Here is a 24,966-nt window from a genome sequence, read left to right as displayed (position 1 = left end):
CATACAGATAAGAGTAATAAATCATTCAAAACAGTCAAGGGATTTATTTTATTTTTATACACTAACAATATCAAGATGATGTAGTGCTTTTGCAAAATAAAGAAAACAAACAGGACAAGCTTTCTGCCGTCTCAGTGCACTGGAGTGTGGCACAAAACTCAAGCGTGACAGCGCATAGGCTACTTGCCTCACAGGTAAGAAATATATCTAAAGAAATCTTGAAATGCCTACTTTAAAATTAACCAAATTAAAGGGGTCATGAACTGAGAAACCAAAATTCCCTTGATCTTTTGACATACCTTAGGTGGACAACCAAAATACTTATTACCACGGCAGCAAGGCCACAGTGTTAAGTGCAAGTCAGTCTCGTGCTAAAGTCGTTCACGAAACTACCACCAGGTGGCGCAAAGGGACAGATTGCATGACTATAATTAAGATATTTTGTTTTGTAATGATGTTCAAATAATGAAATAAAAAAATAACAACATTATAATATAACATTATAACATCCTCAAATTTACAGTGAGGGTTAATTTCAAAATGTGGGATCGTTCTAGACTACAGCCTATGCGTCAAAAAAAAAAAGAAGTCTCTTTGCATTTTATGGTTATTAAACAGTAATTATGAAAACCATTCAATTTACACAATTTCCTTATGTTGTAATATTATTATTAAGCAGCTTTCATTTCAATCTACAGGCTAATGAAAGTTTTTGAACGAAAAATCCTGACCTTGGCCGTTGGCTGCACGTTCATGAGACTATTGGAGTCGCAATTTACTCTGACTCACACCAAAATAAATAAATAAAAATAAATAGATAAATAAATAATTAAAATAAAATAAACAAACAAAATAATCAGTGAGAAATCGAGATTAATGGGCTAAAACTGCGACATGAAAAACACCTAGAAATACTACAAAAAGTAGGATATTAACTTTAAATGTTTAGATTACGTTTAAGGAGGTGTGCATTATGCCATAAAAAATAAAACAAATGGAAAGGTGGCTTATTGTTGATTATTATAGGCTAGCTAGGCCAACACATATTTTGGCACTCACATTAATGTCACAATGAAAGGCTTGAAACTTACATTTAATAATTCTCTGATGTATTTCAGCAGGTCACGCATATTTATTCGTTATCTGGCCTTTTTTAACACATTTTTTCCAGTATACAGAGCCCATGACATGCCGAAAATTTTGGACATGAATTAAGAAATTGATCACTTTCTATGATTCATTCCTTTAAAATTCAACCACATTTTAAATAATAATAATAATAATAATAATAATAATACGGTTTCGTATTTCGGCATGTGTGAGATTGGGGGAATCCATAAAATGCAAAAATAAAATAAAAAAAATGAATTAGACAACAGTACAACTTAAGAATTTTGTCATTTAGTTAGAAAACAACCCCTGATTCACAACTTTAGTTTCCAAATGCAGAAATCTGGAAGAGCCTTGCACGGGCCTCAAATCTAGGCCCTAGCCCGGCACAATTGGCCGACAGCTTACCAGTATCCTCAGCCCGAGTCCAACTGGAGCCCGTGTCATTTCTCTCTCTCTGGCTTCTAATTACACAGCTGCTATTGCAGCCATTAACATAGTTCAGTTTTATTTTAATTGTTTCATAATTAATTAATTTATAAAAATGTTTGGAACATTTTTTGTTTGTTAAATTCAAGTTTTTTTGTTGTTTTTTTAAGTGAGGACAAAGCAGATAGCGGCTGACGGCTGAGTTGATCATGTTTTATCAATTTAGCCTTCTCAAATCATCACGACTTGCTTAAAATAAAATCTAAAACACTGCAAGCATATTACAATGTTAGTTTAAACGTTTAGATAAAAGTGCGCTGTTAGGCGTAGGATCTAAGCTGAGAGTGGAAGCTGAAGCGCGCTTAATGCATTGAGGTGCCTGCAAGATCACTTGCATTTTGTTCTTCAGTAGAAACAACTTGAAGTACACTTCCATTTTTGCTCATACAGATAAGACTAACACTTCATTCGGAACTGTACAGGTGCTGGTCATATAATTAGAATATCATCAAAAAGTTGATTTATTTCACTAATTCCATTCAAAAAGTGAAACTTGTATATTATATTCATTCATTACACACAGACTGATATATTTCAAATGTTTATTTATTTTAATTTTGATGACAAAAAGACAAGTTTGTGGGAGACAACATAGACTTTCTGTGAATTACAATGCACAAACTGTTTTCGTAATTCGGAAAAAAACACTAACATAACATCTCTCCATTAAAGACGGGCAGTTCTGAAATTGGAATTGATCTGATTACTGAAAAACTATATCTGACAACTATGGAAAATCCCAAATTCAGTATCTCAGAAAATTAGAATATTGTGAAAAGGTTCAATATTGAAGACACCTGGTGCCACACTCTAATCAGCTAATTAACTCAAAACACCTGCAAAGGCCTTTAAATGGTCTCTCAGTCTAGTTCTGTAGGCTACACAATCATGGGGAAGACTTCTGACTTGACAGTTGTCCAAAAGACGACCGTTGCACAAGGAGGGCAAGACACAAAAGGTCATTGCAAAAGAGGCTGGCTGTTCACAGAGCTCTGTGTCCAAGCACATTAATAGAGAGGCAAAGGGAAGGAAAAGATGTGGTAGAAAAAAGTGTACAAGCAATAGGGATAACCGCACCCTGGAGAGGATTGTGAAACAAAACCCATTCAAAAATGTGGGGGAGATTCACAAAGAGTGGACTGCAGCTGGAGTCAGTGCTTCAAGAACCACTACGCACAGACATGTGCAAGACATGGGTTTCAGCTATCACATTCCTTGTGTCAAGCCACTCTTGAACAACAGACAGCGTCAGAAGCATCTCGCCTGGGCTAAAGACAAAAAGGACTGGACTGCTGCTGAGTGGTCCAAAGTTATGTTCTCTGATGAAAGTAAAATTTGCATTTCCTTACGAAATCAGGGTCCCAGAGTCTGGAGGAAGAGAGGAGAGGCACACAATCCACGTTGCTTGAGGTCCAGTGTAACGTTTCCACAGTCAGTGATGGTTTGGTGTGCCATGTCATCTGCTGGTGTTGGTCCACTGTGTTTTCTGAGGTCCAAGGTCAACGCAGCCGTATACCAGGAAGTTTTAGAGCACTTCATGCTTCCTGCTGCTGTCCAACTTTATGGAGATGCAGATTTCATTTTCCAACAGGACTTGGCACCTGCACACAGTGCCAAAGCAACCAATATCTGGTTTAAGGACCATGGTATCCCTGTTCTTAATTGGCCAGCAAACTCGCCTGACCTTAACCCAATAGAAAATCTATGGGGTATTGTGAAGAGGAAGATGCGATATGCCAGACCCAACAATGCAGAAGAACTGAAGGCCACTATCAGAGCAACCTGGGCTCTCATAACACCTGAGCAGTGCCACAGACTGATCGACTCCATGCCACGCCGCATTGCTGCAGTAATTCAGGCAAAAGGAGCCCCAACTAAGTATTGAGTGCTGTACATGCCCATACTTCTCATGTTCATACTTTTCAGTTGGCCAAGATTTCTAAAAATCCTTTCTTTGTATTGGTCTTAAGTAATATTCTAATTTTCTGAGATACTGATTTTTGACTTTCATGAGCTGTAAGCTCTAATCATCAAAATTTAAAGAAATAAACATTTGAAATATATCAGTCTGTGTGTAATGAATGAATATAATATACAAGTTTCACTTTTTGAATGGAATTAGTGAAATAAATCAACTTTTTGATGATATTCTAATTATATGACCAGCACCTGTAAATGGTCTACCCTTATTTTTGTGTGCAGTCACAATATCAACAAAACTTTGTGCTATCTAAAATAGAAAAAACAAACAGGACACACTTTTTGCAGTCTCGCTCTGCGTGAACAAATGTTCAGCTCGTGCTGAAATGCAAGGCTCTAAAATCAGGTGCAGTTTACCTTTGCCGTGTCTGAAACTGACGGTTTATATTCACAATAAGCTACAGAATACATGTAAGACTGAATCCATGAAGGGCTAATGAGGACAATAACACGTTAATAATGCATGATTGCGCTTTGGTTCATATTTAAGAAACGACTATTAAAAAGTCGTTATTACAGCAAAAATTTGTTTTTGTTCCATTAATAATTTTATGTGAGGTTGAAAAATAAACGGTGCTTATCATCGGTGCTATAGTTTTGCTGTAGGCTATTCATCAGAAGCAGCATCAAAAAGCAGCGTGCTCACTGGCAGTCCAGTTCATTATGAAATATAATGAAAAGATGAATATATATATATATATATATATATATATATATATATATATATATATAAAAATGTATGAAGAGTTTGGTTCCAAAACGCTATAAATCCGTTTTGATTAATGAGTAAAAGTGTGTTTTCTTTACCAAGAAAGTGGCAAGATGAAAACCACTATTTTCTGTTTCAAACTTTCACATAGCATATTTAGGTTATAATATCATTAAAAATTCAAATCCAGATTTTGATTTTCAAAGATTTATTATAAAAACTGATTATTTATTCCCCAAAATGCAATAAATCCATGACGTTTTTTTTTTTTTCCAAAATGCAATAAATCCATGGAATCAATATAAAAGTTATTTTTAATATTGAAAAATACACAACAAAGTAAGTTGATCCACATATGACAGCCCCTGAACTGGCACTGGACTAAAAATAGGTAGGCTACATTCAATCAGTCATCGCTCCCAAAATGAATTCAACGGGTCATCTTGTTAATGCCATAAATTAATTACAACAAAAGAAAATCACGAACAACAATATCACATTAGACCAGGGGTTCCCAAACACGTTCCTGGAGCCTCGCCAACACTGCACATTTTGCATGTCTCCTTTGTCTGATACACCCATTTCAGGTCTTAATGAGCTGATGAGTTCAATCAGGCCTAATTGATAAAGGAGACATGCAAAATGTGCAGTGTTGGGGAGGCTCCAGGAACGAGTTTGGGAACCCCTGCATTAGACCACAGAAATTCCAAAACGACATTTCCCTTACATTCAGCTTCCAAAAGTGCATTCATCTTTGCCATGTTACATTCATTTAGCAATTATTTCTTACAATTTTGACAAGGTGCCAATAATTTTGTCCAGTGCATTTTTGGGGTTCTGTGTGGAATTGTATCAGATTTTACTTGTTTTTTTGTGTTGTTCCAATGCAAACAAAAAATAAATAAACGTGTGTACCAAAACATTTGCAACTGCAACAATTTTCTGAGAGAAGGGTTGCATTTTCTGACAGAATTGCAAGGGTGCCAATATTTTCGGCCATGACGGTATATACAGCAGGTAAAATAAGTATTGAACACGTCACCATTTTTCTCATTAAATATATTTCTAAAGGTCCTGTTGACATTAAATTTTCACCAGATGTCGGTAACAACCCAAGTAATCCATACATACAAAGAAAACAATACAAATAAGTTCAGAAATTAAGTTGGAATGACCCAGGGAAAAAGTATTGAACACGCTTACTGAAATTGATTTAATACTTCGTACAAAAGCCTTTTTTGGTAATGACAGCTTCATGACGCCTCCTGTATGGAGAAACTAGTCATATGCATTGCTCAGGTGTGATTTTGGCCCATTCTTCCACACAAAGAGTCTTCAAATCTTGAAGGTTCCATGGGCCTCTTCTATGAACTCTGATCTTTAGTTCTTTCCATAAATTTTCTATTGGATTCAAGTCAGGTGATTGGCTGGCCATTCTAGCAGCTTTACTTTCTTTCTCTGAAACCAATTGAGAGTTTCTTTGGCTGTGTGTTTGGTTATGGTGAAATGATGTTCTTTCCACTTCCGGATTATGGCCGCAACAGTGCTCACTGGAAAATTCAGAAGTATAGAAATCCTTCTGTAACCAATGCCATCAGTATGTTTTGCAACAATAACATTGAGAAGGTCTTGAGTAAGCTCTTTGCTTTTATCCATCATGAAATGTTTCTTGTGTGACACGTTGGTCATGAGACTGAACCAACTAATATTCATTTCCACTGACAAGGGGCAGGATTGCTTTCTAATTACTGATAGATTTCAGCTGGTGTCTTGGGTTTCCATGCCTTTTTGGACCTCCCTTTCTTCATGTGTTCAATACTTTTCCCCTGTGTTGTTCCACTTACTACACAGAACTTTCTGAACTTTTTGCTTTCTTTGTATGAATGGATTACTTGGATTGTTACCGACATTTGGTGACAATTTCATGTCAACAGCACCTTTAGAAATATATTTACTGAGAAAAAGGATGACGTGTTCAATACTTATTTTACCCGCTGTATGTATGTATGTACAGGTGCTGGTCATATAATTAGAATATCATCAAAAAGTTGATTTATTTCACTAATTCCATTCAAAAAGTGAAACTTGTATATTACATTCATTCATTACACACAGACTGATATATTTCAAATGTTTATTTCTTTTAATTTTGATGATTAGAGCTTACAGCTCATGAAAGTCAAAAATCAGTATCTCAAAATATTAGAATATTACTTAAGACCAATACAAAGAAAGGATTTTTAGAAATCTTGGCCAACTGAAAAGTATGAAAATGAAAAGTATGAGCATGTACAGCACTCAATACTTAGTTGGGGCTCCTTTTGCTCCTTTTGCCTGAATTACTGCAGCAATGCGGCGTGGCATGGAGTCGATCAGTCTGTGGCACTGCTCAGGTGTTATGAGAGCCCAGGTTGCTCTGATAGTGGCCCTGTTGCTTGTGCACCTTTTCCTACCCAAATTCTTCCTTCCAGTCAACTTTGCATTTAATATGCTTTGATACAGCACTCTGTAAACAGGCACACCTTTCAGTAATGACCCTCTGTGACTTACCCTCTTTGTGGAGGGTGTCAGTGTTCGTCTTCTGTATCATTGCCAAGTCAGCAGTCTTCCCCATTATTGTGGTTTCAAAGAACAAGAGATACCCAGAATTTATACTGTAGGGATGGTCATTTATTCAAACTCAAATGTAAATATTCTAATATTTTGAGATACTGATTTTTGACTTTCATGAGCTGTAAGCTCTAATCATCAAAATTAAAAGAAATAAACATTTGAAATATATCAGTCTGTGTGTAATGAATGAATATAATATACAAGTTTCACTTTTTGAATGGAATTAGTGAAATAAATCAACTTTTGATGATATTCTAATTATATGACCAGCACCTGTATGATGTATGTATATATATATATATATATATATATATATATATATATATATATATATATATATATATATATATATATATATATATATATATATATATATATAAACTTTTATTTTAAACAAAATCACAAAAATCTAACCTTTTATTGGATAATAAGAATTTAAAATGGGCGGAAATATCATTATGAAATAAATGTTTTTCTCTAATACACATTGGCCACAATTAACGGCACCCTTTTATTCAATACTTTTTGAAACCTCCATTTGCCAGTTTAAAAGCTCTAAATTTTCTCCTATAACGCCTGATGAGGTTACAGAACACCTGACATGATCAAATCAGAGATCAGAGACCATTCCTTCATCCAGAATCACTCCAGACCCTTTAGATTCCCAGCTCCATGTTGGTGCTCTTCAGTTCACCCCACTCATTTTCTATAGGGTTCAGGTCAGAGGACTGGAATGGCCATAGCAGAAGCTTGGTTTTTTTGCTCAGTGACCCATTTTTGTGTTTTATGAGGTTTGTGTTTGGATTATTGTACAATTGGAAGATCCAAACCTGTCCGTTACGACCTGAGTTTCTTGTATTTGTGGTGGGTGTGTGTTTTGTCTCCTCCTCCTCGTTTTATCTGATTTCTGATAGGATGTCCACTGATCGGGGTGTACGATCGCCATTGGTTGTTTGGATGAGGCGTGGTCTTTAAAAGGACGCTGCCGGCATTCAACGGGGAGCTCATTGTTGGTTTTTCAAGTGGTGTAAAATCTGCAGAACACGTTTGTTCATTCTTAACATTGTATTCTAAGAACGTGGAGCAAAGGGTTGTCCTGCCGTTTTGGTTTTGGCTATTTGGTTTGGGTTCTGTTTTGTGTTAGGTAGTTAGGGAAGTAAAATGTATTTTACTTTCCATATTTGAGGTTATTTAGTTTATCTTCTTTTCTTTCTAGATTGGTTTTGTTTGTTATTTTGGCCTTTGGGACACCTTGAAGAGATGCTCTAAATTCCACTTGTTTGTATTAAATAAATCTAATAATTTTTTTTGCCCTAACATCGCGTATTTGTTTGATTATCGACCGGAGTGTATCGTGCTTGGGGATTCCATAACCACAACCCACTTTTATTATGCCCCGCTTAGAGATTAGCTTTACTACCCCTAGGTGCGGGCGTAACAATTGGGGGCTCGTCCAATTCTTTTTCGATTTGTTAAATGCAAATTAAGAAATTTGCGGCTCTGTTGGTGAGTACAATTTATATATTTCTATTCCTGTGTTTTGACTGGCAGTTTTTTCATGGGTGGTGGGGAAGTGAAAGGTCAATAAATATGGAGTTTAGCTTAGAGGCGTTTAAACAGGCTTCTTCTCGGGAAGCATTGGAGTTGTGTCGAAAAACTGACTTGTGTTTAATCGCTGACTAAAGGGGCTAATCAATTGTTCGTGTTGGCCACGAGGAAAGTTATTGCCGTTCTGATGTTCTTATTCAAGGTATTGAATTGGGTGTGTTGAAGGTACCGTTGCATAATGTGTACATTCGATCCAGTTTAGTAACAGGCTTTGTAAAGTTGGCAGTGCATCACAGGTTGCCTGTGAGTGGTGTTGCCTTAATTGTTGGTAACGATTTAGCTGGGGAAAGGGTACTTCCATTTCCCGAAGTTATTGAAAATCCTGTGTATGATTCTGTTACTTCCAGTGAGTTAGCATCAGAATATCCCTCGGTTTTTACTGCGTGTGTAGTTACGAGCGCTCAAGCGCGTAAGTTTGGTGATTCGATTGATCTTTCGGATACCTTCATGGCTACGGAGGATGGAGCGAAAGCTGAGAGTTTTGTTGTAATATCTGAGTTGCCCGGTCCTGAGGCACAGTCTATGAGTAGTGGTGCTGAAAGTGAGTTGCCGCTGTCCGTTGATAAGGGACTGATTTCTGCTGAACAGAAAAAAGATCCATCTTTATTGTGCTGCAGGAAAAGGGTGGTAACTTTAAAAGATCAGTGGGATATTTTCTGGACGGTGACGTGTTAAAGAGAAAGTGGACTCCAGCAAGGTCTGATGGTTTAGGTTGGGATACGGTTTACAGCTCGTAGTACCTAAATGTTTACTCAACCAAGTTTTGAGCGTAGCTCATGATAATGTTGCTGGCCATTTGGGAATTACTAAAACTTATTATCGAATCTTACGTTATTTCTTCTGGCCTGGTATTAAATCTGACGTGGTGCAGTATTGCCGTTCGTGTCACGTGTGCCAGGTTGTAGGAAAGCCTAATCAAATCATCCGTCCTTCAACCTATTCCTGTTTTGGGAGAGCCTTTTGCTCGGATAATCTTGGACTGCGTTGGACCGTTACCATGAACCAGATCGGGTTATGTCTATTTGCTCACGCTCATGTGCACGACTACTTGTTATCCAGAGGCGGTACCATTGCGCTCATTAAAAGCGAAGGCTGTTGTGAAAGCTTTGATCACGTTTTTCTCTACGTTTGGTTTCCCTCAAGTGATCCAAACGGATCAGGGAACCAATTTCATGTCTCGACTGTTTAACCAGGTATTGTCTGAAAACTGAAAATCACGCATGTTACATCTAGCCCGTATCATCCTGAGACTCAAGGAGCGCTTGAAAGGTTTCACCAAACTCTAAAATCTATGTTGAGTAAATACTGCGTTGAGTCAGGAAAGGATTGGGATGAAGGGCTGCCTTTACTTATGTTTGCGGTTCGTGAGACCGTTCAGGAGTCGCTGGGGTTCAGCCCGGCGGAATTGGTTTTTGGGCATACGGTGAGAGGCCCACTCAAAATGTTGAGAGAAAACTGGTTATCTGAACAGCGATCCGAGTGTAACCTGCTGAATTATGTCGGTGCTTTCCGGGAGTGGTTGCACGATGCTTGCAAACTGGCTCAAACTGCTTTCGAGAGTACGCAGAAATAAAAAAATGTTTTGACAAGACTGCTGTGGTTCGTTCATTCTTTAGGGGGGATAAAGTTTTGGTTTTGTTGCCAGTTCTCTGGTCCGTATGTCGTTGACAAGAAGCTGAGTGACACAAATTATGTTATTCGAACTCCTGAGCGACGGAGAAAAACCCGTGTGTGTCACGTGAATATGCTGAAGTGGTATGTGAGTCGCGAGGAAGACAACCCAGTTTTATTATGCCCTGCTTAGAGATTATCTTTACTACCCCTAGGTGTGGGGAGTGAAAGTCCCATTATAAGATTTCTAACAGAGTTAGTCACTTACTGATTTTTTATCTGTTGGTATTTGATAGAATCCATGATGCCATATGTCTAAACAAGATGTCCAGGACCTCCAGCAGAAATATAGGCCCACAACATCAAAAACACAGCAGTTTATTTCATTGTACACATGGGGTACTTTTTATTCCTGTGTTCACCAAACCCATCTTGAGTGTTTGCTCATTTTTTTTAGTTTCATCTGACCATAGAAGCCAGTCCCATTTGAAGTCCAGTCGTGTCTGATAACTGAATATGCTGGAGTTTGTTTTTGGATGAGCTGGGAGAATTTTTCTTGAAACCCTCCCAAACAACATGTGGTGATGTAGGTGCTGTTTGACAATTTTTTTTTTTTTAAGGTTTTCTGACCCAGAGACTCAACTATTTTCTGCAATTCTCCAGCTGTGGTCCTTGGAGAGTCTTTAGCCACTCAAACTGTCCTTCTCACCGTGCATTAGGACGATATAGACACACGTCCTCTTCCAGGCAGTTTTGTAACATTTTATGTTGATTGGAAATTCTTAATTATTGCCCTGATGGTGGAAATGGGAATTTTCACTGCTCTAGCTCTTTTCTTAAAGCCACTTCACTAATTTGTGAAGCTCAATTATCGTTTGCTGCACATCAGAAATATATTCTTTGGTTTTTCTCATTGTGATGGGTGATTAAGAGAATTTGGGCTTTGTTTTCCCTCCTATTTATATTTCTGTGAAACAGAAAGCCATGGCTGGATAATTTCATGTTCATAATCACCCTGGAGTGCTCAAAATTGTGAATATGAATGGGAATATACTTCAGAGATATTTTACTCATAAGAATTTCTAGGGGTGCCAATAATTGTGTCCAATGTGTATTTGAGAAAAAAACATTTCATAATGATATTTCCCCCCATTTTAAATTCTTATTATCCAATGAAAGGTTAGATTTTTGTGAGTTTTTAAAATAAAAGATCAAAAGGATTAACAATGCAGATTTATTTTCACAGCCTTCTTTGATTATATTTACCAAGGGTACCGATATTTTTGGCCATGACTGTATATATAAATGACTAATTAATTAGTAAAATTAATTTTTACTTTTGCACAGTGTTTTTAAAAAATTTTTGTTTGTGTACATTTGATAATTTGTCAATTTATCTATGTAGAGAAACCCTATTCTATTTGACACAATTGTTTATAAAAGTGTGAAAAAACATTTCACTTTTATCATTTGCACATTATTTAAGGTTTTTTCCTGTTTGTATTTATTTGTTACAGTTTGTCTATTTAACCCTTTAAAACCTAAGGGTAAAATAGGTCATTTTCACACATTTTGTTTATTTGACTGTAAAATTCTAACAGAATGTGCTATTTTCAAGTGCAAGGTGTCATTTTTTTCAGAAAACAAATGGCTTTCCAAAAAGTACAGTTTTTGACCATTAATCTTGTGCTTTGAGTTTGTGAACAGAATTTAAATAGACAAAAATAAAAAAAACGGAATTTTTTTTTTTATTATTATTTAGAAAAAAAAGAGAAAAATCATGATCGAAATAATCCAACACTTCTTACTTCAAAATACAACTATAATACATATATACAAGTATTTTTGGGACACTGGGTTGCACAGTTTTCATTCAGGAGGCTTTTTTGTTCATACACGCACACATTTACACATGCATGTACATGCATGCACCCATTCATTTACATGCGCGGACTCATTATAGCGACGCACACACCACATGTGAAAAAGTCTCACTCAGCCTGCTCCCAAAGTCTCATCAAAAATCATCCTAATCGACTCTTATGCTGTTTACTCCTCCTTGACCATGTTTTTGTTCATTTTGTTTATTATTTTATGCAATAAACTCCGCGCTCCCTATCTCTCTATTCAAATTCTCCCTTCCCGCTCTCCTGGAAATCTGCCGTCATTTGTTGACGGAGCGCAAGAAATTACCGTAATAAGCCATATATTGCCGAAAAGCGCATGTTGTCTGCTATCAGGAGCAATTTGAATTATTTTGATAGTGCAAACGGTAGAAGAGTTATGGTAACATGAATACAGCTTGGTCTGATGTGTCGGCGCTGACACAGCCGGTTTTAAAGGGTTAAAAAGGGACTATTTCTATTTGACATTTGTTTATAAAAATAAAGTTTACAAAACAAAAGATGTGCTTGATCTTTCTATTTGTGCTAATAATCACCTTGTTGCAGAACATAACTAGATAGCAGCTGTTAAAAAATTGCGACGCCTTTTATCCCAAAAAGGTATTTTTACCCAAAATAAAAGAGAAACGTCAGTTAGTATATATGTATTTAATATAGTATATATGGCTTATGCGGTCATAAAAAAGCATGGACAGACAAAAATAGTGTACCATTTAAAATGATTTATTGAACAAAACACATACACTACTACTTTGCTTTCAGAAATCATTCTCCTGAGAAGTCACAATGCAGTTTCTTAATTTTTACAGTTAGGTTTGTAATAATTAAACTTTGGACATTTTAGCTGGCACCAAAATGGTTTAGATGCTACATCAAGGCAACACGAACTCCAGCCCCTTCAGTCTCTGCAAAAGGTGCCTGGGGTGTAACATCTGGCTGGGGGAAAGGACCAGGTACACACCACTCCTCTCTATACTCCTTGCCATGGGTCTCACAGAGGTTGTGTAGTATACAGCAGGTGAGCACCATGGACCTCACCCTTTCCAGATTGCAGTCATTGCATTTCAGCAGGCATCTCCATCTTCCATTCAATCGGCCAAATGCATTTTCAACCACGACTTATGCCTTGCTTGTTTAACGGTTATATACCTGCTGCTGTGCTGTTAGGAAACCATTGTCAGGGAAAGGCTTCATGAGCCAACTTGTGAGTGGATATGCTGCATCTCCGAGGATGTAGAGGCCCGCGTCTTGTCCATTAATATTTCTGTATTGCTGTGCAAACAAATTTCTTCTCTCTGCCCGCTCCCATAATGCAGACAAACACAGTACCCTGGCATCGTGCAAACTACCAGGTAACCCTGCAAAAACATTCCAAAATATCCCCTTTGCATCAACAACTGATTGCAACACAATGGAATACCACCCTTTACGATTGAAATATTCAGTGTGGTATTCCTGGGGAGCCAGAACAGAGATATGGGAGCCATCAATAGCCCCCACACACTGTGGTAAACCCCATCTTTGTTCAAAGTTAAGGGACAGTTATTTTAGCTTCTCTGCCTGTGGTATCGTAATGACTTCAGGCAACAGGATGTTTTCAACTGAGGAGCAGAAGTCTTTAACAGTCACAGGCAGTTGAAATGCCAACTCCAAACAGATGTGACACACTTTGAGTGTTCTGTTCCTGTCTGTTGTGCTGTTGAGAGGTTTGCGATTGTGGATCCGTGTAGCTTCGCTTTTCTGTTGAATCTCTATCTTACTTTCACTCTCTGTTGTTTAAAGTGATAATATATAACTTAATTCCCACCATATTTCTGGTGTTATCTATCAAACTAATCTAAGTAACTCGTTCGCTTTTTAAAACCACGAGTGCAGCGCGTTAGCATTAGTTAGCCGGTTAGCTTGTCACTCGCGGTTCCATTCGCATTTCTATTCACGCCTATTATTGTTTTCTCTTTTCTTGCTCCGTTTCATTTCTCTCTCGCTCCGTTTTTCACGAGTTCATCAAACAACAGTGTTAAGTGGTAAATCAGAATCAGTCAATCAATCACGGTGAGTAATGACTTCTCCTGCTATTGTTATTTGCACTGTTTGCCACATGTACAGTTTATCTCTCTCTGTCGGCGACGAGGGATTCACATGTGATAAATGCAGGGAAATAGGCTGACAGAGAAGATTTTAGTTCGATTTGTTCGGTTCTGGTAGAGCCCATGCAGCAGGGCAACTGGGTGACTGTGAGGCGGCCTAGTCGCAGGTCAAAACACCGCTCTTCCGTTCCGATCAAAACATCAAACAGGTTCTCCCCACTCTGTGACGCACACACTGAGAAACCTGATGAAAGTGCTCTAGTTATTGGCGATTCTATTGTACGGAACGTGAAAAAAGAGACACCAGCCAGCATAGTCCATTGTTTACTGGGAGCCAGAGCGCCTGACATCTTGGCAAATTTAAAAGTGCTGGCTAATGCTAACTGTAAATTCAGTAAGATTGTTATTCACGTCGGCGCTAATGATGTTCGACTTTGCCAGTCGGAGATCACTAAAAATAATGTTAAAGAGGTGTGTGAACTTGCAAATAGGATGTCAGACACTGTAATATGCTCTGGTCCCCTCCCTGCTTACCGGGGTGATGAGATTCATAGCAGACTGTCATCACTCAATGGCTGGATGTCTAAATGGTGCCCGCAGAATAACAGGTTTTATAGACAATTAGACGAGTTTTTGGGGCAGACCTGACCTGTTGAAAGGAGATGGTGTTCATCCCTCCTGGGGTGGTGTTGCTCTTCTCTCTAGAAATATGGCACATAGTCTTAGAGTTCGTACTTGACTAACTGGGGCCCAGGTCAGGAAGCAGACAGACTAGCTAAACCGACCATCTGCTAGCGGCCTCACGTCACAGAAGTCAGTTAATTCTCAGCACATAGAGACTCTTTCACCTAGATATCACACTATCGAGACTGCGTCTGTTCCCTGAACTAGAAAATACAAAAAACGTCCAAACCCATTTAAGAGTAACAATTTGATTGTCGTTCAACAAATAAAAAAATTATATAATACAGAGAAACAAATGATAAAGTTTGGCTTACTGAATATCAGGTCCCTTCCTACGAAAGCATTTTTTGTAAATTATATGATCACTGATCATAACCTAGATGTGCTCTGTTTGACAGAAACCTGGCTAAAACCAGATGAATACATTATTTTAAACGAGTCTACCCCCCCAAGATTACTTTTATAAAAATGAACCGCATCAAAAAGGCAAAGGGGAAGGTGTTGCTACAATTTATAGCCATATTCTCAGTATTTCTCAGAGGGCAGGCTTTAAGTATAACTCCTTTGAAGTAATGGTGCTTCATATAACATTATCTAGAGAAACAAGTGTTGATGATAAATCCCCTGTGATGTTTGTACTGGCTACTGTATACAGGCCACCAGGGCATCATACAGACTTTATTAAAGAATTTGCTGATTTTCTATCAGAGTTAGTGCTGGCTGCAGATAAAGTCTTAATCGTTGGTGATTTTAATATCCACGTTGATAATGAAAAATATGCATCAGGATCAGCATTCATAGACATTCTGAACTCTATTGGGGTTAGACAACGTGTCAGGACCTACTCATTGTCGAAATCATACTCTAGATTTAATATTGTCACATGGAACTGATGTTAATGATATTGAAATTCTGCAGCAAAGTGATATCTCATCATTATCTAGTCTTGTGTAAACTCCATATAGCTAAAACTGTAAATTCTACTCTTTGCTACAAGTATGGTAGAACCATCACTTCTACCACAAAAGACTACTTTGTAAATAATCTTCCTGATTTATCGCAGTTCCTCAGCATATCCAACAGCACAGAAAAACTTGATGATGTAACAGAAACTATGGACTCTCTCTTTTCTAGCACTTTAGATACAGTTGCTCCTTTACGCTTAAGGAAGATTAAGACTCCGTTAATACATTAAAAGACTCCACAACACCGTGGTATAATGAGCACACTCGCGCCCTAAAGAGAGCAGCCCGGAAAATGGAGCGCAACTGGAGGAAAACTAAACTAGAGGTATTTCGTATTGCTTGGCGGGAAAGTACCCTATCCTACAGAAAAGCATTAAAAACTGCTAGATCTGATTACTTTTCATCTCTTTTAGAAGAAAACAAACATAACCCAAGGTATTTATTCAATACAGTGGCTAAATTAACAAAAAATAAAGTATCAGCAGGTGTTGACATTTCCCAACAGCACAGCAGTAATGACTTTATGAACTATTTTACTTCCAAGATCGATACTATCAGAGATAAAAATTGTAACCCTGCACCCGTTAGCTACAGCATCGCATCAGATAGTGCACTATAGATCCCCTGAGGAACAATTCCACTCATTCTCTACTATAGGAGAGGAAGAATTGTATAAAATTGTTAAATCATCTAAACCAACAACATGTACTGTATGTTAGACCCTATTCCATCTAAACTACTAAAAGAGGTGCTTCTAGAAGTCAAAGATCCTCTTTTGGCTATTATTAATTCGTCATTGTCATTAGGATATGTTCCCAAAACCTTCAAATTGGCTGTTATTAAGCCTCTCATTAAAAAAAACACAACTTGACCCCAAAGATCTAGTTAATTACAGACCGATCTCCAATCTCCCTTTTCTGTCAAAGATACTAGAAAAGGTAGTATCCTCACAATTATATTCCTTCTTAGAGAAAAATGGTATCTGTGAGGATTTCCAGTCAGGATTTAGACCGTTTCATAGCACTGAGACTGCTCTCATTAGAGTTACAAATGACCTGCTCTTGTCATCTGATCGTGGTTGTATCTCTCTATTAGTACTACTGGATCTTAGCACTGCGTTCGACACAATCGACCACAACATTCTTTTGAATAGACTAGAAAACTTTGTTGGCATTAGTGGAAGTGCATTAGCATGGTTCAAATAGTACTTATCTGACCGCCATCAATTTGTAGCAGTGAATGAAGAGATATCATATCGATCACAAGTGCAGTGTGGAGTACCTCAAAGCTCAGTACTAGGGCCTTTACTTTTCATGCTTTACATGTTACCCTTAGGAAATATCATCAGGAAACACGGTGTTAGCTTTCACTGTTATGCTGATGATACTCAGCGCTATATTTCTTTGCGCCCCGGTGAAACACACCAAATTGAGAAATTAATGGAATGCATAATCGATATAAAAAACTGGATGACTAGTAATTTCTTACTGCTAAATTCTGAAAAAAACAGAGGTGTTAATTATCGGACCTGTAATGTAATAACTTAGAACACTGTCTAACACCTGATGGCTGCTCTGTAAATTCTTCGTCATCAGTTAGGAACCTAGGTGTGCTATTTTATAGCAATCTTTCCTTTGACAGACACATTTCTAGCATTTGTAAAACTGAATTTTTTCATCTTAAAAATATATCTAAATTGAGACCTATGCTCTCAAAGTCAAATGCAAAAATGTTAATTCATGTATTTATGACCTCAAGGTTAGATTATTGTAATGCTTTATTGGGTAGTTGTTCTGCACGCTTAATAAACAAACTACAGATGGTCCAAAATGCAGCAGCTAGAGTTCTTACTAGAACCAGGAAGTATGACCACATTAGCCCGGTTCTGTCAACACTGCACTGGCTCCCTACTAAACATCGTATATATTTTAAAATCTTTTTAATAACTTATAAAGCCCTGAATGGTTTAGCTCCTCAGTACATGAGAGAGCTCTTATCGCATTATAGTCCTCCACGTCCACTACGTTCTCAAAACTCTGGCCATTTGATAATACCTAGAATATCAAAATCAACTGCGGGCGGCAGAACCTTTTCCTATTTAGCGCCAAAACTCTGGAACAATCTACCTAACACTGTTCGGGAGGCAGACACACTCTGTCCATTTAAATCTAGATTGAAGACCTATCTCTTTAACCTGGCTTACACATAATTCAGTAATACGCTTCTAATATTCAAATCCACCAAAGGATTGTTAGGCTGCATTAATTAGGTCAACCAGAACCGGGAACACTTCCCATAACACCAGATGTACTTGTTACATCATAAGAAGAATGGCATCTACGCTATTATTAGTCTGTTTCTTTCTTATTCTGAGATCACTGTTGCCACCCAATCAGATGGTCACTGCAGTCACCCGGATCCAGTCCGTATCCAGATCAGATGGTGGATCAGCACCTAGAGATGACCTCTACAGCCCTGAACGTCAGCGGAGATCAGGACATCTAGATGAACCCCAGAGACAGATCCCCAGTGAGGACCTTGTCACCTAGACGGCCATCGGGACAAGACCTCGGGAACCAGATAAGTCCTTTACACAATCTGACTTTGCTGCAGTTGGAACTGAACTGCAGGTTCGTCTGACCAGAGGAGAACTGGCCCCCCGACTGAGCCTGGTTTCTCCCAAGGTTTTTTTCTCCATTCTGTCACCGATGGAGTTTTGGTTCCTTGCCGCTATCACCTCTGGCTTGCTTAGTTGAGGACACTTAATTTCCAGCTATATCGTCGACTTGATTGCACAGATACTATTTAAACTGAACTGAGCTGGATGATGACATCACTGAATTCAATAATGAAATGCCTTTAACTGAAAATTGAGTGTTTAATCTTGTCATTTTACATTATTGACACTATTTTCCTATTTTGATGTTGGAAAGTTGCTTTGACACAATCTGTATTGTTAAAAGCGCTATATAAATAAAGGTGACTTGACTTGAGATGAGTCACTTTAATGCGCTCAGCTCGCATTTGTTCCTATTCCCGAGGGATGTGGAGCAAAGCGTTCGCATCTCGGGCATTGCGGCGGCTCGGTTTAATTCGGCTCGCGGCGATTGCTTTGATCTGCGGTGTCCGCATACCCTTTACTATCGGGTTGCCTGATGCTCGCGTTGCTATAACGATGAAGTGTGAGCACTGAGTTGTTTTTAGCAGGGCGTGCGAGATGGCGGGCGGAGCTATATTCAGCTCAGCCGTGACTCTCTATAGGGGATGGGGGCGTGACGTCACTGCTCTAGCGCCGCGGTGGCTGATGGGAAAAATCGCCATTTTGTGAGGCCACTTGTTGCGACGCGCCGAGGAAGTTGTAATATGAATGTTTTAAATAGGAAACAGAAATTGAATAAACTGTAAATCAACATATTAAAGTTATTCAACAAAACATTATTTAGTCAAGAGCAGTGAGGGATTTCCTCTGTCATTTGTTGTTTGATTAACATTAATGACAGACGGCACAGCTTTATTAGGCTGCTGTCACAAGACGGGTGCAGTTATCTAAATCAGACAAAAATATAGGTGCGGGTGGTTGGCCATCTTTTCCAGGTACCGTTTTCTTGCGTCCGGTAGAAGTTTGTCTCTGTATAGTACATTTCGTTCTTTTAATCGACTTTTCAACATTGTTTTTCGTTTTAAGTCTCGCCCGATGTGGCCTCACAATATGGCGGCGCCCTCTTGTTTACGTCCCAGAATGCACTGCGCAGTGACATCGGTTGCCAAGCTCTATTATGCATGTTATTGTGTGTGGAGAGCCTCGCTGGGCATGGATATACTGAATGCTCTGTGGAATGAAGCTATTAGCTTTCTCTCCCAGGGTGCTTCAGTAGTCTAAAGTGAACAGTCTCTGCTCAGAGTATAGCCATCTGCAGATGCTTATGCTCCGGCTCAGGCTGTTTTGCTTTGGAATATAGCAGTCTGAGGACAGCTACAGTGGGGCAAAAAAGTATTTAGTCAGCCACCAATTGTGCAAGTTCTCCCACTTAAAAAGATGAGAGAGGCCTGTAATTTTCATCATAGGTATACCTCAACTATGAGAGACAAAATGAGAAAAAAAAATCCAGAAAAATCACACTGTAGGATTTTTAAAGAATTAATTTGCAAATTATGGTGGAAAATAAGTATTTGATCAATAACAAAATTTCATCTCAATACTTTGTTATATACCCTTTGTTGGCAATGACAGAGGTCATCTGTAAGTCTTCACAAGGTTTTCACACACTGTTGCTGGTATTTTGGCCCATTCCTCCATGCAGATCTCCTCTAGAGCAGTAATGTTTTGGGGCTGTCGCTGGGCAACACAGACTCCAAAGATTTTCGATGGGGTTGAGATCTGGAGACTGGCTAGGCCACTCCAGGACCTTGAAATGCTTCTTACGAAGCCACTCCTTCGCTGTTCGGGCGGTGTGTTTGGGATCATTGTCATGCTGAAAGACCCAGCCACGTTTCATCTTCAATGCCCTTGCTGATGGAAGGAGGTTTTCACTCAAAATCTCACGATACATGGCCCCATTCATTCTTTCATTTACACGGATCAGTCGTCCTGGTCCCTTTGCAGAAAAACAGCCCCAAAGCATGATGTTTCCACCCCCATGCTTCACAGTAGGTATGGTGTTCTTTGGATGCAACTCAGCATTCTTTCTCCTCCAAACACGACAAGTTGAGTTTTTACCAAAAAGTTCTATTTTGGTTTCATCTGACCATATGACATTCTCCCAATCCTCTTCTGGATCATCCAAATGCTCTCTAGCAAACTTCAGATGGGCCGGACATGTACTGGCTTAAGCAGGGGGACACGTTACTGATGGTAGCCTTTGTTACTTTGATCCCAGCTCTCTGCAGGTCATTCACTAGGTCCCCCCGTGTGGTTCTCAGATTTTTGCTCACAGTTCTTGTGATCATTTTGACCCCACGGGGTGAGATCTTGCGTGGAGCCCCAGATCGAGGGAGATTATCAGTGGTCTTGTATGTCCTCCATTTTCTAATAATTGCTCCCAGTTGATTTCTTCACACCAAGCTGCTTACCTATTGCAGATTCAGTCTTCCCAGCCTGGTGCAGGTCTACAGTTGGACTGTTTGAGGTTGTGGACAGGTGTCTTTTATACTGATAACGAGTTCAAACAGATGCCATTAATACAGGTAACGAGTAGAGGACAGAGGAGCCTCTTAAAGAAGAAGTTACAGGTCTGTGAGAGCCAGAAATCTTGCTTGTTTGTAGGTGACCAAATACTTATTTTACCGAGGAATTTACGGATTAATTCTTTAAAAATCCTACAATGTGATTTTCTGGATTTTTTTTCCCTCATTTTGTCTCTCATAGATGAGGTATACCTATGATGAAAATTAAAGGCCTCTCTCATCTTTTTAAGTGGGAGAACTTGCACAATTGGTGGCTGACTAAATACTTTTTTGCCCCACTGTGTGTGTGTGTGTGTGTGTGTGTGTGTGTGTGTGTGTGTGTGTGTGTGTGTGTGTATATATATATATATATATATATATATATATATATATATATATATATATATATATATATATATATATATATATATATATATATATATATATATATATATATATATATATATATATATATATATATATATATATATATAGGTGCTGGTCATATAGCTGATTTATTTCACTAATTCCATTCAAAAAGTGAAACTTGTATATTATATTCATTCATTACACATAGACTGATATATTTCAAATGTTTATTTCTTTTAATTTTGATGATTATAACTGACAACTAAGGAAAATCCCAAATTCAGTATCTCAGAAAATTAGAATATTACTTAAGACCAATACAAAGAAAGGATTTTTAGAAATCTTGGCCAACTAAAAAGTATGAACATGAAAAGTATGAGCATGTACAGCACTCAATACTTAGTTGGGGCTCCTTTTGCCTGAATTACTGCAGCAATGCGGCGTGGCATGGAGTCGATCAGTCTGTGGCACTGCTCAGGTGTTATGAGAGCCCAGGTTGCTCTGATAGTGGCCTTCAGCTCTTCTGCATTGTCGGGTCTGGCATAATCGCATCTTCCTCTTCACAATACCCCATAGATTTTCTATGGGGTTAAGGTCAGGCGAGTTTGCTAGCCAATTAAGAACAGGGATACCATGGTCCTTAAACCAAATACTGGTTGCTTTGGCACTGTGTGCAGGTGCCAAGTCCTGTTAGAAAATGAAATCTGCATCTCCATAAAGTTGGTCAGCAGCAGGAAGCATGAAGTGCTCTAAAACTTCCTGGTATACGGCTGCGTTGACCTTGGACCTCAGAAAACACAGTGGACCGACACCAGCAGATGACATGGCACCCCAAACCATCACTGACTGTGGAAACTTTACACTGGACCTCAAGCAACGTTTTGTCTTTAGTCCAGGCGAGACGCTTCTGACGCTGTCTGTTGTTCAAGAGTGGCTTGACACAAGGAATGCGACAGCTGAAACCCATGTCTTGCATACGTCTGTGCGTAGTGGTTCTTGAAGCACTGACTCCAGCTGCAGTCCACTCTTTGTGAATCTCCCCCACATTTTTGAATGGGTTTTGTTTCACAATCCTGGGTGCGGTTATCCCTATTGCTTGTGCACTTTTTTCAACCACATCTTTTCCTTCCCTTCGCCTCTCTATTAATGTGCTTGGACACAGAGCTCTGTGAACAGCCAGCCTCTTTTGCAATGACCTTTTGTGTCTTGCCCTCCTTGTGCAACGTGTCAATGGTCATCTTTTGGACAACTGTCAAGTCAGCAGTCTTCCCCATGATTGTGTAGCCTACAGAACTAGACTGATAGACCATTTAAAGGCCTTTGCAGGTGTTTTGAGTTAATTAGCTGATTAGAGTGTGGCACCAGGTGTCTTCAATATTGAACCTTTTCACAATATTCTAATTTTCTGAGATACTGAATTTGGGATTTTCCTTAGTTGTGAGTTATAATCATCAAAATTAAAAGAAATAAACATTTGAAATATATCAGTCTGTGTGTAATGAATGAATATAATATACAAGTTTCACTTTTTGAATGGAATTAGTGAAATAAATCAACTTTTTGATGATATTCTAATTATATGACCAGCACCTGTGTATATATATATATACACACACACATACAGGTGCTGGTCATATAATTAGAATATATATACTAATAATACTAATATATATATATATATATATATATATATATATATATATATATATATATATATATATATATATATATATACTAATGTGTGTGGGCTGGTATTTGTGGTTTACAGGAACACACATTTGTTTAATGACATGGGTATGACAGAGGTACTACAATTTGAAGGTGGTTTATGAGGACACTGCCTATGTCCCCGTAATTCAAAAGGCTTGTATGTATGCATGTATGTGTATTATATTACAATGATGTTTGTCTGGTAAAACAATAGAATATCTCTTGGATATAGAACACAGCAGTCACACCAAACAACATGCAGACTCATGCTCCCTACATGTCTGAAGTGCAGCTAGCGATAAGAGTTATTTGTAACATGTAAAAGGTGTAAATTATTATAAATTATGAACAACACGTTATTTCACATGCATATGCATGTGATATAATATGAAGCATCCATAACTGTCACGTCTGTAACACGTTATTATGGCTGTTCTATCAATCAATTCTTTGTAAAATGTATTATATTCTTGTTATAGAAATCCTTTCCAAATTATACTCTGCAAGAGCGGGAAAATTCGGACCATGTGACTGATAAGATAACATGTTGTTTTATGAATTGGGAGGAGAAACATAGTAACACCCCGAGCTAAGACAATGTCTAATTGGTCAAGACACCATTTGGGATGTGTCCAAAAGCCCGGTTTAAAAACTCAGGACACCATCAAATTATGCTTTAAGTCATCGCTTTTTGCATTAGGGCTCTTAGCCATGCTTTTAGCCGCCGCTTTTTGCGTTCTTCGAGCACCGTTCCAGCGTACTTCGGCCTGCATGCCTGCTGCTACTCAACCCATGATGAGAAGAAAAACCATCTAGTCTTGTTACATCCTTTTATTCCTTTACTTTAGCAACCTTGGGAACCCCCTTTCTGCAAAGACGACAACAAAGGGAACCCCCTACACAGGCAACGCAAGTACCTCCAGATTCTAGCTGAACTGGTGCATTTAATATAAAGGGTAACACTTTATTTCGATAGTCCACTTTAGACATTCTAATAACAATAAGTAACTTTGCAACTACATGTCAACTAGCAGTCATTAGAGTATTCGTAGACTGTCTGCTTAATATCTTCTAACACTTTATTTTGGTGGGTCCAAAACATACAACATACTGACTATGAGAAACTTTGCAAGTATATGTCAACTTATTCTACTAACCCTAAACCTACCCTAACAGTCTACTCTGAGAGTTAGTTGACATGTAGTTGCAAATTAATGAGAATTAGTTGACATGTAGTTACAAAGTTACTTATAGTTAGTAGAATGTCTAAAGTGGACTATCGAAATAAAGTGTAACCATATAAAGTTTAACACCCTCATTGAGAAACTCAATGCGAGGGTTAATTAAATGATTGTTGGTTGTTCAGGTCTAAGCAATTGCACATATTGCAATAAACTTGGGATTTCACATTTTCACTCTCTTAAACTCATTCTTTCCTCACTTTCTTTCTGCAACTTGTGTGAATGTGTGAGTGCATGTGTTTGTGAGTTAGATTAGTTTCTATGTCTTAGATTTATCCAATAAAGTCTTATTTATATCGAAAAGAGAAGTATCTTGTGTTTTGTGTTTACAAGTTAATGTCTTAAACTGCCAATCTTGTTACTGTGCTAATTGATAGTTTTTTCACTATATATCAGATTTTAATATCCCTTGCAGAATTTATGTTGTACAATGAATCGCTGGCCGACTCTGTGATCAGCCGTAAAACAGTGATTCTGTCCAAATTCCCTATAAAATAAAGAATTAATTCCCTTTGAGCTAAATTGACCTGTTTCCCTTACATCGTAAAACCTTTTTTTCACGGTAAGGTTGACATTTGCATTGAATTGCATTTTCGTCTTGGGACATAACATTGCCATAAGCATTTAGAAATTACCTTAACTAATATAGTGACAAATGTCAAAAACTGATTTGTGACAACATCTAAAGTGGTCTTCATATAACTTGCTACATCAGCTAATTGT

At 38.2% G+C, this 24,966-nt stretch overlaps 1 protein-coding gene across 2 annotated transcripts in view; it reads right to left on the bottom strand.

Moving 5' to 3' along the window:
* The window catches only part of si:dkey-237i9.1 (SEC14-like protein 1), a 134,162-nt gene that overhangs the window by 28,429 nt on the left and 80,767 nt on the right, over positions 1–24,966 (bottom strand). The gene's annotated exons all lie outside the window — the stretch shown is intronic.

This window comes from Onychostoma macrolepis, chromosome 06 (assembly GCF_012432095.1).
Source record: "Onychostoma macrolepis isolate SWU-2019 chromosome 06, ASM1243209v1, whole genome shotgun sequence".
NCBI classification, from domain to species: domain Eukaryota; kingdom Metazoa; phylum Chordata; class Actinopteri; order Cypriniformes; family Cyprinidae; genus Onychostoma; species Onychostoma macrolepis.
This window is presented reverse-complemented; position numbering and strand designations above follow the sequence as displayed.